Below are 12898 nucleotides of genomic sequence, written 5' to 3'. Positions count from 1 at the left end.
CCTACCTTGTTTGGAGAATTGTTTGTGGAAACCATTCATAAATGCAGGCAATTATGTGGACTTAATGCAGAGACTGAGTGATTAATGGTAATGACACCCAGAATCCCCAGGAGGAGTTGTAACAAACAGCTAAGGTAAATCAAATGCACAAAAGAGGACACATTCCTGGCTTTTAGGTGCGTGCAACACACAGACCTCTGATGTTTACTATGTCTAACAGTGTAGTACATCTTGTATTAATTCTTCAGTCTTTAAGCCCACCTGCTGCTTCTCATAGCAGATATAGTATAAGAATTTGAGGATCCCTTTTTTGAGGTTAAGGTATAAGTTTCTATCCTCTCCTATGCTCTCAGCAGATGACTTACACCACTACCTAGCCGTGGGAGTTTCCCTTATGGGCAGAGGACAGTGGCTGTGGAAATCTGAAGGACTTCAGAAGGCTGATGCTTGCAGCGTAAACTGAGACGTAGCTATTCCCTCCCTGTAAGAAGGGCTGCTTCTCCCTTTGTCTGAAAGCATATATCCATGTTACTGATTCGTGCTGCATATAACTGAGAAATAGAGAGTACTGAACTCTGTAGCTTGCAAGTGGAAAAGCAAGCCTGATGTGTACTCACTGATGTTGGATTGCTGGCAGCCCTTAGGTAATACGCTTTAGCATTTTTTAATTATTTTTTTCCTAAGACTAGTATGATGCTGCCTTAAGTTTTTGTTGTGAGTATGGCCTTGAATTTAACAAAAATCTTGACTCATAAATGTCAGAGTGTGAGGATAACTCAGTTACTTAATCAGATGCTGTCCTTGTTTTGGCTGGGATGGAGTTGATTTTCTTCCTATTAACTGGTATAGTGCTGTGTTTTGGATGTAGTGTGAGAATAATGTTGATGACACACTGATGTTTTGGTTGTTGCTAGGTATTGTTTACACTAGTCAAGGACTTTTCATCTTCCCATGCCCTGCCAGATGTGCAGGGGGCTGGGAGGGAGCATGGCTGGGACGGCTGGCCCAGCTGGCCAATGGGCTATTCCATACCATATAACGTCATGCTCAGCATATAAGGCTGGGTGAAGAAGAAGGAGGGGGGCGTTCGGAGTGATGGCGTTTGTCTTCCCAAGTAACCGTTACGCGTGACGGAGCCCTGCTTTCCTGGCAATGGCTGAACACCTGCCTGCCGATGGAAGTAGTGAATGAATTCCTTGTTTTGCTTTGCTTGTGTGCGCGGCTTTTGCTTTCCCTATTAAACTGTCTTTATCTCAACCCACGAGTTTTTCTCACTTTTACCCTTCTGATTCTCTCTCCCATCCCACCCGGCGGGGGGGTGAGCGAGCGGCTGCGTGGTGCTCAGTGGCCAGCTGGGGTTAAACCACGACAGATGCAAGTATGCCAAAACCCAGATTTAGGTAAATACCTGGTTTGTGAACTTCAGTTGAATGTATCTATGACGAATGAATAAATAACTTCAGTAAAACAAAATTATAATTTTTGCGTTCTTAATCTTTCAATTTTCCTGCATGCTGCCAGGTTACCAGTTTTAATGTGACTGTTCTGTGATGCAGATACCAATCCATTGGCAGTGGGTTACAGTCCCAATCTATACCGAAGGGGTAGCAGCTCACCACTGGAAGAAACGCCAACGTGAGCATATTTCCCCCACTGCCGCTCACGGTGGCTTCACTAACTCTCTGTAGGTCAGTCTCAGTTTGAATAGCTGGCAGTATATTTTGAGGCCAAAACATGGAAATTGTGGTACACGTTTTTCTCAAAATATCTGTTCCTTAAAGAACGGGGAATTCTCCAAAATGAAAAATGCAAATTCATCTTGGATGGAAGGTAAAGGTTAAATGGACAAGCATCAATAATTTTAAATTGACACATTCTATATTTAATAGCTCTTACTGTAGTGACAAGTAAAATCCCTTAAATACACCTATTTGCACTTTATTTGTAGTACTATTTACTGAGTATAAAGTATTACCACTCATGAGTATAATCACTTCTCTTTTGGATGACACTTCAGGGTTCAATTTGTAACTAAAAAGCTGAAAATAGGAGCTGCTACCGCATCCGATGGGAGTTCAAGTCCTGTCCTCTGTATTAACGCAGGGTGGGAGCCTGCTCATCAGTTTGTTACAGGGCTTAGGGTACTGAAGTCTAACCTCTCCCTGTTCAACAGCATTGAGTTAGTGTGTCAGTATTGCTACAGTTAGCAGAAAACAAGGAGAGAAAAAAACACCACAGGCTAAATATCTTTTCCTAAACCAAGGGTAATGGCAACCCTCATCTGAGGGAGACCCTGCAGCCACCGGCCCTGGCCAGGAGGAGCAGGAGCTGATGGGTTTGAGTGCACCAATCAGGAAACACTCCACCCCCCAGCACAAGCGTGATTGGCTGAGCCTTGCCACATGTGCTGCCCCAGATAATCTGCCTGGCAACCCAGAAGCTTCCAGAAGGGGAGGTGAGGCCTGTCAGCCTATGAGGGGCGCTGGGGCGTGTTAGGGCGGGAACCACTGCGGGCAGTGGGCTGCCTCACAGCAAATCCGCAGGGCAAGCGCTGCTCATTCGGTGCAAAGGAAACCATATTTGCCATAGCGAGGTGCCACAGCACTCTGTGGAGCTGGAGGTTGCAGTGGGAAGGTTGTGGTTTCTGAATGTGTTTGCCTTCCTTGTGGAAACCCAGTATGGCGGAGTGCAAAGGGAGCAATGGCCTTCCACACGTCCTAGCCACTTGGTAGTTCAGCAGCACCAGTGCAAGAGATCAGAAGTGAAGCCAGGTACTGTGGTATGCAACCAAGCTGGTACTAGAAGTTGGTCTGCTTAAGTTGTTTCACTTTATTTCGTGATTGGGGTGTCTCCTGGCTGGGAGCTTGCTGCTGGGTTCAAGAGTGGTGAGGAGAAATGGACTGCAGAGATCAGAGACCTCCCTGAAGTTGGGACTAGGTGCCCTAAAATGACTGTATGGCTGCTGGAACAGTGAAATTGCAGCCTTCTCACCAGAGAAAACCACCTGTGGTTTTTGTGCCCTGCATGAGGTGCAGAAGGGTGATGTAAACCTGACACCGTGGCTTTCTGTATGAGAAGTGCCGTGTGCTGGGAACAGTGTGTGTAAATTGCGTCTGTTGACTTTACCTCATCTTTCTAGTGGCAGGAAAGCAAATAAATAATAGAAAAAAAAGTAAGAGGAAATTGGCAGATTTGACTCAGGCCTGTGACTGTATTGCCTGTTTGGTGGATTTTGGATTAAAAGTTCGGTAGAATGCATAAAATATAACTAAGGGTCTAATCAGTTTATTCCTGATGATTTACCAAGATTATAATTATATCTTGGTGTAATTGTTTTTTGTATGATGGATCTTCAGCTCTGTTCTCTCTATAATAGAGTCTAAACATAGACTGAAATAACCATAAACATAATCAGAAACAACAGTTTCAGTATGAACAAGGAAATGCTATTGGCTTTTTGGAGGTTGCTCATCTGGTCATTCATCCAGTCTGTTTGTTTCTTCTTTTTAATATTTACTGAATATTTAATGATACTTACTATACACACAGTGCTCCTCTACATGCTTATTTAAAAATGATAGTATTTCCTGGAGATGTAGGAATGCAATAGCAATATGAGAGGCTTTGTATTATATACTCATCAAATAATGAAGCGGTTTTTCAGAACTGTAAGCAATTCAATTATTTTGTTTCTGAAATAAATTAAATAAAGCTTATTGAGTCCAATCAGCCCTTGTTTCTAGGGAATTGTAGTTCAATTTCGGTTTTAATTAGATTGAATGTTGTGAATTTCTTAGCAGTGGTAAGCAAGATCTGGCAATAAAATATGCACTCAATTTGTATTAAAAGTTCCTAAAATCTAGTGCAGGCAACTGGCAGTATATCTGGATTATGTTTAATTGTCCGAGTACCCTATTGTGAAAAATTCCATTTTTAAAAACTGCTGATGTGTAACAAATTACTTTTCTTTGATAAAACTGTATAGAAGATGAGCAGACAGCAAACAGTAAAAAGTATGGGGCAAAATGTTCAGTTTTTTATAAGTTTAATATCACATTCAGGACCATGACATTAAAAATTTTACTGTGCAAGGATTACAGGATTAAACCAAACTGCTTTTTAGTTAAGAAATGGTGGGGGGGGGGGGGGGGGGGGGGGGAGTCTCAAGAGGTTTTTTCCTCAACTACTACAGCTGTCCTGAGGCTAGTGCCTAGATTTCCAGTCAAACTAGTAAGTAGACAACAGGCTGAATTGTGATTCAGTTTTATACATGAATGCTTGGAAACTCTTGATCCAGTTTGAGTTCCACCAATTTATGGTAGCTCTAATTTATTCAGCACTTTATTCCTTTTGATGGTGTGAGTTTCCCTTAGCTTTGCACCGTAGAAGCTGCTGCTCTTTGCATGTGTACTGTGATTCCCAGTGCTGACTGGCTGTCATGCATTTTCTTTGCTTTCCTTTTTCTTTTGTTTTGTGTCTGTATAGCATCTTATCCATGTTCAGACAACGCTACTGGGCTTCTTTACAAAATGCAGGTACTCTAGACAAGGTGACCATTCTGCGGCTTTTGAATATAGCATAGCTCATAGGAAGTTTAAACGTGGCTCTGTCACAGACAGCACCCCTAGCTATGGGGAAGAATTTCCAGCCAACATCATTAGAACATGTTAGAACATGTTGTTGTGTTTGGGGGTTTTTGGTTGTTTGTTTGTTTGCCTCAGAGGATGAAAAGGGTCAACTATATATATGATAATGGATAACTGGTATATGAGAGATGTCTGTGGGAAGGGTTGGTATGTATGTTTCATTGCATGAGAGCTTAGTTGCTCCTCCTACTGCAAGAGCACTTCTAGTGGGGCTGAAGGGTTCCAAGGTCTCCTCATGTCCACATCTAGTGCAAAAAGGGAATGAACTAGTGTGGAGATTTAATATTGCTACAAATTAATGGGCTGGGAGTGTGGAGGTCTCTGGCTAAATTGAAGCCTATCTTACTTCCCTCCAGTAGTTTCTTTTTAAGATAGTCACAGTAAGGAAAACCAACTTACCTTATTCTTTTACTTGTAAAACATGATGTTCATGTTCACAAATCAGTTTTCTTGTGGTTAGTTCTAATTTAAAACTCTGCTGCCCTTGAATAGTACTTATCTGACAGAAGAATGTAGTTAGAAATACAACTGATGGTAAATTAATGTACAAAGTAGCTCTTACTCCTCACTGCTATACAGCCCCATCACTCATATGCAGATTTTTTATGATTAACTTTCTAAGATTTCTTACCCTTCCCTCCTGCTTTTCCTCCCACATTCTACAGGACATCCAGGAAATAGAAGAGGGAAATCTCCTCTCCTTAGAAATCAGTTTTAGATATAAAAAGGATAAAATTCTGAAAATGGAAAATTGGGAATGACAATTTCAATTTGGAAAGTGATTAATAAAAATGTCTTGAAAAAATCTTAGGTATGCATGTCAGACTCTTTCCAGAAATAAATGCACTTCATATTATCATTTCTCTGATAGTAAATACATCAAAGTTTTAAGGTCTCACCATGATGCAGAGCAAGTATTTGATTTTGTGTTGTTCATATATATGGCACTGTATGTTAGGAATAGTTTGTTTACTTCCAATGCAGCATGTTTTCCACCTTCTAAAACCTTTATGAGAATAGCCTGTCATTTATGAGATCACCATTGTCTGCATTTCTAGTTTTTTGAAGTTTTACGCAGCATAATCCTTTTCCCAGTCCTGTTTGTTCAATGTAGCGATACTGTCATTCCTTAGACAAGGACAGTGTTTGAGCTGAATAGGAAAGATGTATTTCTTTTCATCATCCCCATCTAGTCAGCCATTAAACTGGCTGTATCCTCCATCTCATTTACTATGTTAATGTAGCACCTTGAGGATTTATCAGTAAAAGCCAAAACCTCTTCAGATAACGTTTTGCCACAAAATTTCGTTGAACACTGTCCCTAGATCTCTGTGATGAGAAATGTAGAAGCGTGATTAAACATTAAGTGCAGTATTAAAAAATTAAGGTGAAGCCAAAATGGACTTTTGCCACCTTACTTGTTAAAAATATGCAACTTGGAAGAGTTGTACAAAAATGTAGATATATGTATCTAGGTGGAGTTTTTTCTGCTTTGAGTCTTCTTGTGGTACCACTGCATCTTCCAAGTGCCCTGTATTATAGTAGGTAATTGAGAGGACAGTGGCATCTAATTAAATCTGCAGTATGCAAAGTCTTATTTTGCTACTCAAGCAATCTGTTTCAGAAATAAAAAGATGTTATGTCAGTGAGGTCTTCCAACAGTTTAAATGGCACTTTCCCCTTGCTTGGTAATTTTACATACTGCCAATTAGTAAAATGAGATAGGAGTTCCTTTCAGAGCGTCATGATTTTAATTGGAACTTCAGTAGAAAAGAGTAATTAATAACTTGTAGCCTGTCCAGCTAGTAAAGCTGTGTCTCAGATTAATGAACCATGTCTTTTGCACGTTGCACTACGAATTGAAAAATGCAGTAGTTAAAAACTGTTATTTGTCTAATTAATGCAGATCATTGCACTGGAGTGTAATGACAATTGGAGGTACAGCTTTTACAAATTTTTATGAATATGTTTGATTTTAAACAGAGTAATATGTAACAGGTACATGTATGTATTTTTTTCGTGTATCTTTGAGATATTTTCTTTCTTCCTCTGAAATATTATTTTATGTATTGTATTGTTTGTTTTACTCATTAGTTTTTCTTCTTTAAAATTCCTCTTTTTTTTTTGTTTCAATGCTCCATATGTATTATGACTTTGAATATAAAATTCTACATGCATTTTTGTGTGGATTACCTAGAAGGGGCAGGGAAAAGGGGATGACAATTATATACAGGCAGTTAACATATAAGCGGGGGTATCCATTAAATTTTTATTTTATGAATGCGTTATGTCCAGGTTTTACTGTGCTAGCACCTGAATGGACGTGTAATAAACAGTGCAATTGTGAATCTGACTTTATGAAGAGGAAGTTTTTTGGCCTGAAGTTATATGGAAGAGGTCGTATGCTAGAATAATAACGTGATCCGGTATGAATTTTGCTGTACTGTCAGCAGCTGACACTTAAAGGCCTTTGTTGTCTAATGAACTATGATGTCGTTTACACTAATGCAGACTTTGCGTAAAATATCATTTTTGTAATTTTGTGTGCAGATTTAAGGAGATTTAAGGAGTGCAAACTGCCCTATTAAGCTTAAAAAAATCCCATGCTTAAGTATTCTGTAAGTGCCTGTAGCCAGAGCATGTTTAATCTCTTTATTTAGGGTTCTGTTACTTCGCTAGACAGAGACATATTTTGATACACTTTTTTTTTTTAAAAAAACAATAAAGTTGGTGATAAGAGTTAAGAAAGAAGATAAATGCTTGCTTAATTTACCACTTAAAGCTTTGGTGCCTTGGTATACCAAAGGCCCCCTCTCCAGAGCCTTTCAGTTCCTTTTTAATTATTGTGACTTTCAGTTGTGACTGAAATTTCCAGGTTTTCATATAAATAAGTTCACAGAGGTTGGGTATATAATCTTCATGGTACTGACATCAGTCAGAAGCTCCCAGTGTATGGCATAATTGCTTTGATTCTGATTAACACAAGAGCCTCTTTCCGCCATGTTGTGGTGATACAGTAGAAAGGCCTTCAAAAACATGTGAGTAGTTTCAATGAACTATCTATTAATGTAAGTATCTTTGTAGAGGCGTGAGGATACAGTCAAGATACACACTTTCAGTAGTGTTAAATGCATGCACATGAATGCTTTCTGAAGATGAGAACTATGTTTTGAGGCCCTTTTGGCTTAAGACAGCATGGTGTGCTAAAGGTAATTTTGAAATGTAGACATTTAAATTATACTGGCATAGTATTGAAGATACGTGATAACTTAAAAGAGAAATCTTAAGTACCATTGTGCAGCTAGTTTATATTGTTTTATTTAGTGATACATTTTAACCATTATGTAATGATTGAAAGTCTGAAGGCTTGTGTAATATAGTTGAAAGCAGAATTAGATCTAATGAGGAAATGTCACTGGATTTGTATTGAACCTAGTATTGAGAACTATAATGTAACAGAAGTTACATTTTACTACTATAGTAAAATGAGGAGATCTGGTTCATTTTTTTTCCAGCACTAGAGTTTGATTTATGACATGCTGAAAAACTCTCATTGATATATATACAAATGGTGAAATGCATTTGAATGTTGCTGTATTTTAAATTTATTTTTCCAGACACGGTGTTAGTGCTACTTGTTTTCAGTAAGGATAGAACCTTCCATGGTGACAAAGTCACTTATTATATGGAATTGTAAGCCAATACGTCCTATACTGAAATGCGTTATCTTACATAATGTATCATTTGAAAAAAGAACAGGTTGTTCCATGGGTTAGTGAACAGGTTTTTCACAGCTTTGTTTCTCGAGATTGGATTTTTGTGGTGTCTAATTTGTGGTCCAAGTTTCTGTATTCTTTTCCATCTGTCACCCTCTCTAGTGATTTCTTATATGGTTTTTCCCTCCTCCATTAAGGGGTAAGCCCTCCAGATTTTATTAATGCCTTCTCAGTGTGGTGCATTAGTAGGATCTGTCTCTTGTCTACTCAATATCACATTCTCATTAAACTTGCAGGAATATACTGTCTGAGATATTTCCTCCTGTGAAATAAGTCTTCTGTGCCAACTAATCAGTCGTTCAATCATTGCTGTGGATCAGGACACATAAATGGACAAACATAGAAAGCGGACTAAAGAAGCCTTACAGAGGCAATATTTATTAGTAATGGGGCTAGTATTATACCTTATAAAGCATAGCCATTACAACTTAAGGGGAAAGAAAAGAGATGGCCTTTGCCAGGAGAGAGAGAGGAAGACAAACCACAATGCTGATAATTGTAGCTGTCTGCACATTTAACACCATGACTGATTGCCAAGAGGTTTCACAAAGATGGAGAACTGTCTAGACAGTGGCACAGCAAGGTTCTCAGAAGATTTGGCTATATTTTGGAACTACTTGCAAACATAGTGGGAAGAATTGCTAATAATGAGAAGCTATTTTAATATGTAATTAGTAGGTTGATATAATCCACAGTTGCCTGTGTCATCTTTTTTTTCTGATGTATTCATAATCATCATTAACCATCACTTTTAGGAATATACTGTGTTGTGATGCACCTCATCAGTTGATCATGCATTCCTACTTTATAAATAATTTGTAAACAGAACTATTACTGGGAATCAACTAAAGGGAGAGAAAAGATGCCATGCTCATTTAATTGTCTTTAAGCCATTAGGGTCTTGCTGGATGAGAGAAGATAGGGTGTTTGGATGCATTGAGAGAATAGTTTAGGAAGCCTTTTCTTGGCTAGCTCTGCACTCTTACTTGCTGTAATCCAGATGAGACCGAAGTGTGGTGTGCTTTTCTGCTCTCTGCCCAGGAAATGACAGCTGAAACTCAACGCCAGACGTGGCTCCCATGAACAGAGCATCAGCATAGTGCTGGTGCAGTCAGGCTTTATTTTCAGCTGGAAAGTGAGAGTACTTCTTAAACAGCTACATGCCTCAATATGCATGTTTTTAATCTTCCTGAGACACCACGGTTAGCAGGTAACCAGTCCAATGTACACTCTAGACAAGAATGAAGCCTGATTAGCTGATTGTTCTTGTGCTTTTTGATGCTTGGGAGTTGCAAGGATAGTCTCAACTGGGAAGATGAGACCAGGGGAAAAGATCTTCAGGGAGGTAGCTTTGCTCTCAGATGAAAGATAATAAATACAGCTTGAGGCCTGTACCTGCTGCATTGCTTCCCTGTTTATAACCAGTCATTCAAGGACAGCTCTTATGTATTACGCTGGAGTTTCATGTGGAGAGGCTGTAGTCAGTTCTCTTTGGTAGGTTCTTTCCTGCATTCAGATCACTAACGAAGCGCCCTGCTGAAGCATTCATTCAGGTGCACACTAGCCTCAGGTGAGATAAAACCCAATAAAGTAATCTGTGAGAGGTAGTGGCCCTTGCTTCTTGTTGCTGCTTTTTTCCAGCAGAGAGTAGTGCTCAACTTCCTTATTTTTGACCTCATACCTATCTGCCAGTAGGTGTGTGGCCAAAGCCCAAAAGTAAAGCTTGCCTCAGATGTAGAGTACAGACCTGGTCTCTGTTACCTATGTGCCGATATAGAAGATACCTGTTTCCTCTGCAACTTTCAGAGATGGTGCAGTTAAAATGGAGAAGTAGCTTTGGGTTTTCCTGTGAGAGCAAAACCAAGTTCTTTAGACTTTTGCAATCTGCCTGTATAAAGAATTGGTTTTGTTTACTCTTCCAGATCAGTTATCTTGCTCTCCTGTCTAGAAACTTGAACGTGTTATTAGGGTGCCCTCTTAATGTATCTAAAGCTATTGATGTTATAGTTATTGCACTTTACATTCAAGCGTTACCTTATTATATAAGAACCTCCCTGAGTAAAATTAAATCGTCCAAAATCACTAGTCACTACTTAAAACAAAGCTGTGTCTTTTCACTGCTTCAGCCGCATCATCTTTAAAAGGCCATTTAGTGGTGCCTTATGGTGTGTAGGGTTTACAAGGCTAATCTGTCCCCAGTTACATGACAGAGCCTTTGATAAAGCAGCAAGTGTCTCATATTAGATTAAACTGAGTCCAGAATGTTTTATGGGGCAACTTAATATACTGGATTGAAAGAGTTACTGTTTTTTAAGTGACTAAAAACTGAGGATTTAAGCAGCCATAAACAACGACAGGGTTAACAGTGGGCACCAGCATCTGTTTTCTTGTCAAGAGTTCTGCTGTTTCCATTTTATTCTGAGATGTTTGTGGCTTTGGGAGAGGGAGGAGGCATACACCAAAAACCATAAGGAGCAGATTCTGCTGCTGGTTGGTTCTACAGTCTAAGATAATCCATTGATTTGAACAGATGTGTACCAGTTTACTTGAAGGACTTAATCTACAATCTTTAGCCATGTAAAAAAATACTGAGTACCCTCCTCCTATTCTTTTAGGACACTTTATGGCTGTTAAGGTGTTGTCTTATTTCAGATGAAAATGGAAGCAACAATACTTGTTTATTGTTGGCATAGTTGTGATGTCACTGTTGGAAAGTTAAAAAGCAGCAATTATAGCTGAAATCAGAAATTTGTTTTATAATTTCACATGTACAACAACTCCTTACTGGAGATTGTAGCCATGGCAGCAGTGGTTGCTGCACTTTGTGGATAACAACCATGTAGTTACCTTCTCTCAGTGAAACAGAGGAATTTAATAGCGATTTTTAAGTACAAAGTTTTTAAAACTCTCTTCAAAAAAAAAAAAAAGACTGCATCTGTGTTTCCTATCTTCTATGCTATTAAATAAGACTAGAGATGAATAAAAAGATACTGACTATGGATGCAGGAAAAGAAAAGTCAATTGTTATTTTAAATCCTGGCTGTTACATCATTTAGCTATGATGCGTCCTGCTTCTCCTCTACTGTCCCCACCCCTTATATTGTGCAATCACATCCTGGCTGAATATCTGCATATGAACTTGAATTGGAAACAGAACAATACAACAATAAACTAACCTACCATTTTGGAAATTTTTATTCCTGCATTATATTTAAGGTCTGTAATATATTCTTAACCTTTTTAACATGTGTTCTAGTCATGTTCTCACTCTGCATACTCATATTCATCTGAATAGAGTTCTCTCAGAGACTATCCCTTTTCATCTAGGGATTGCTTGTTTGAATAAGATATGTAGGATTACACAGGTGATTCACAGGTTCATTTGCATCTGTTTATCTGAATTCAGATTATAGTGTGAAAATCTTGGCAAATCACAATCTTAGATATGTTTACTTATAGAAATGGCAAATAGTAGGCTGCTATTTTTATACATTTTTTTCTGTATTAACTTTCAAGAAAAGCTGAACTAAACATCAAATGGTTTTGAGGCTTAAACTGAATGCCATATATTCATGTAATTTACATACCTGTAAACCCACAAAGAACTATGCATAAACATGCCTTAAAACCAGCAGCTAGGAGAGAAATTGAAAATACATATACACACAGAAAAAAATGAAGGGTCTAAAAGACAGAAGGAGAAGGACTATTGAACTGAGAAACGGAGGTATAGTAACAAGTTCTCGGATTCCTACAGAAGCAGAGTGTAGTCCAGAAATATCATATACTTGCAGTCATTCCTCAGACCATTTGGAAAGTCATCAGTAGAGCACAGTGAATAGTAAGATAATCCTTAAATACCAGAATTACTTCTGTCTGAAAAATTAATATAGTTTTGTGTCATTGTTGTATCTTCAGTCAATTCCAAATATGCAGAGCATTACACAGAAAGGTCATCTCATTTCATGGGAGTATTTGCCAAATTACAATTTGATTTTATCTGATTCAGAATAAAATTCCCCTCTATGAAAGGGAAAACTGAGGTTTTTTCAGTCAAAATTGAGGTATAGGCTGCTGCAAGTCATGGTGCTTGGATGCTTTTGTCCTTGGGGAATTTTGCCCGGTTTGCTTCCCCAATTCTACAGATTTTTGGAAAGGCTAATCACAATTACCAACTCAAGCTGTGATGTTCTAATAAGACAGAGTAAAAGCTGTCTGTCTGACAGGAGGCAGACTGCAAGGTTTGGGTAAGCTAGACGGCCTTTTTTAAATCTAGGAACTCCTTTTGTTTTCTCTCTTAACTGAAGAGTACCTCTGTCCAGAAATCCTGTGCAAGACTGATGCCAGTGTATGCAAATGTACACTGTACTCGCTTATGCATGTCCTTGAAGAGGTAACCTAAGCAGGAATGTCATACTGCTAATAATATGGAAAATATGGAAGACCTACTCAAGACGTTTTAATGAGATTAGTTTC

At 38.7% G+C, this 12898-nt stretch overlaps 1 protein-coding gene across 1 annotated transcript in view; it reads left to right on the top strand.

Annotated features, from left to right (window-relative positions):
- The window catches only part of NAALADL2 (N-acetylated alpha-linked acidic dipeptidase like 2), a 296669-nt gene that overhangs the window by 86506 nt on the left and 197265 nt on the right, over positions 1 to 12898 (top strand). The window lies entirely within an intron of this gene.

Source organism: Calonectris borealis, chromosome 9, assembly GCF_964195595.1.
Source record: "Calonectris borealis chromosome 9, bCalBor7.hap1.2, whole genome shotgun sequence".
Taxonomy (NCBI): domain Eukaryota; kingdom Metazoa; phylum Chordata; class Aves; order Procellariiformes; family Procellariidae; genus Calonectris; species Calonectris borealis.
The sequence above is the reverse complement of the archived record's forward strand: the minus strand, read 5'-3'. Positions and strand labels throughout refer to the sequence as shown.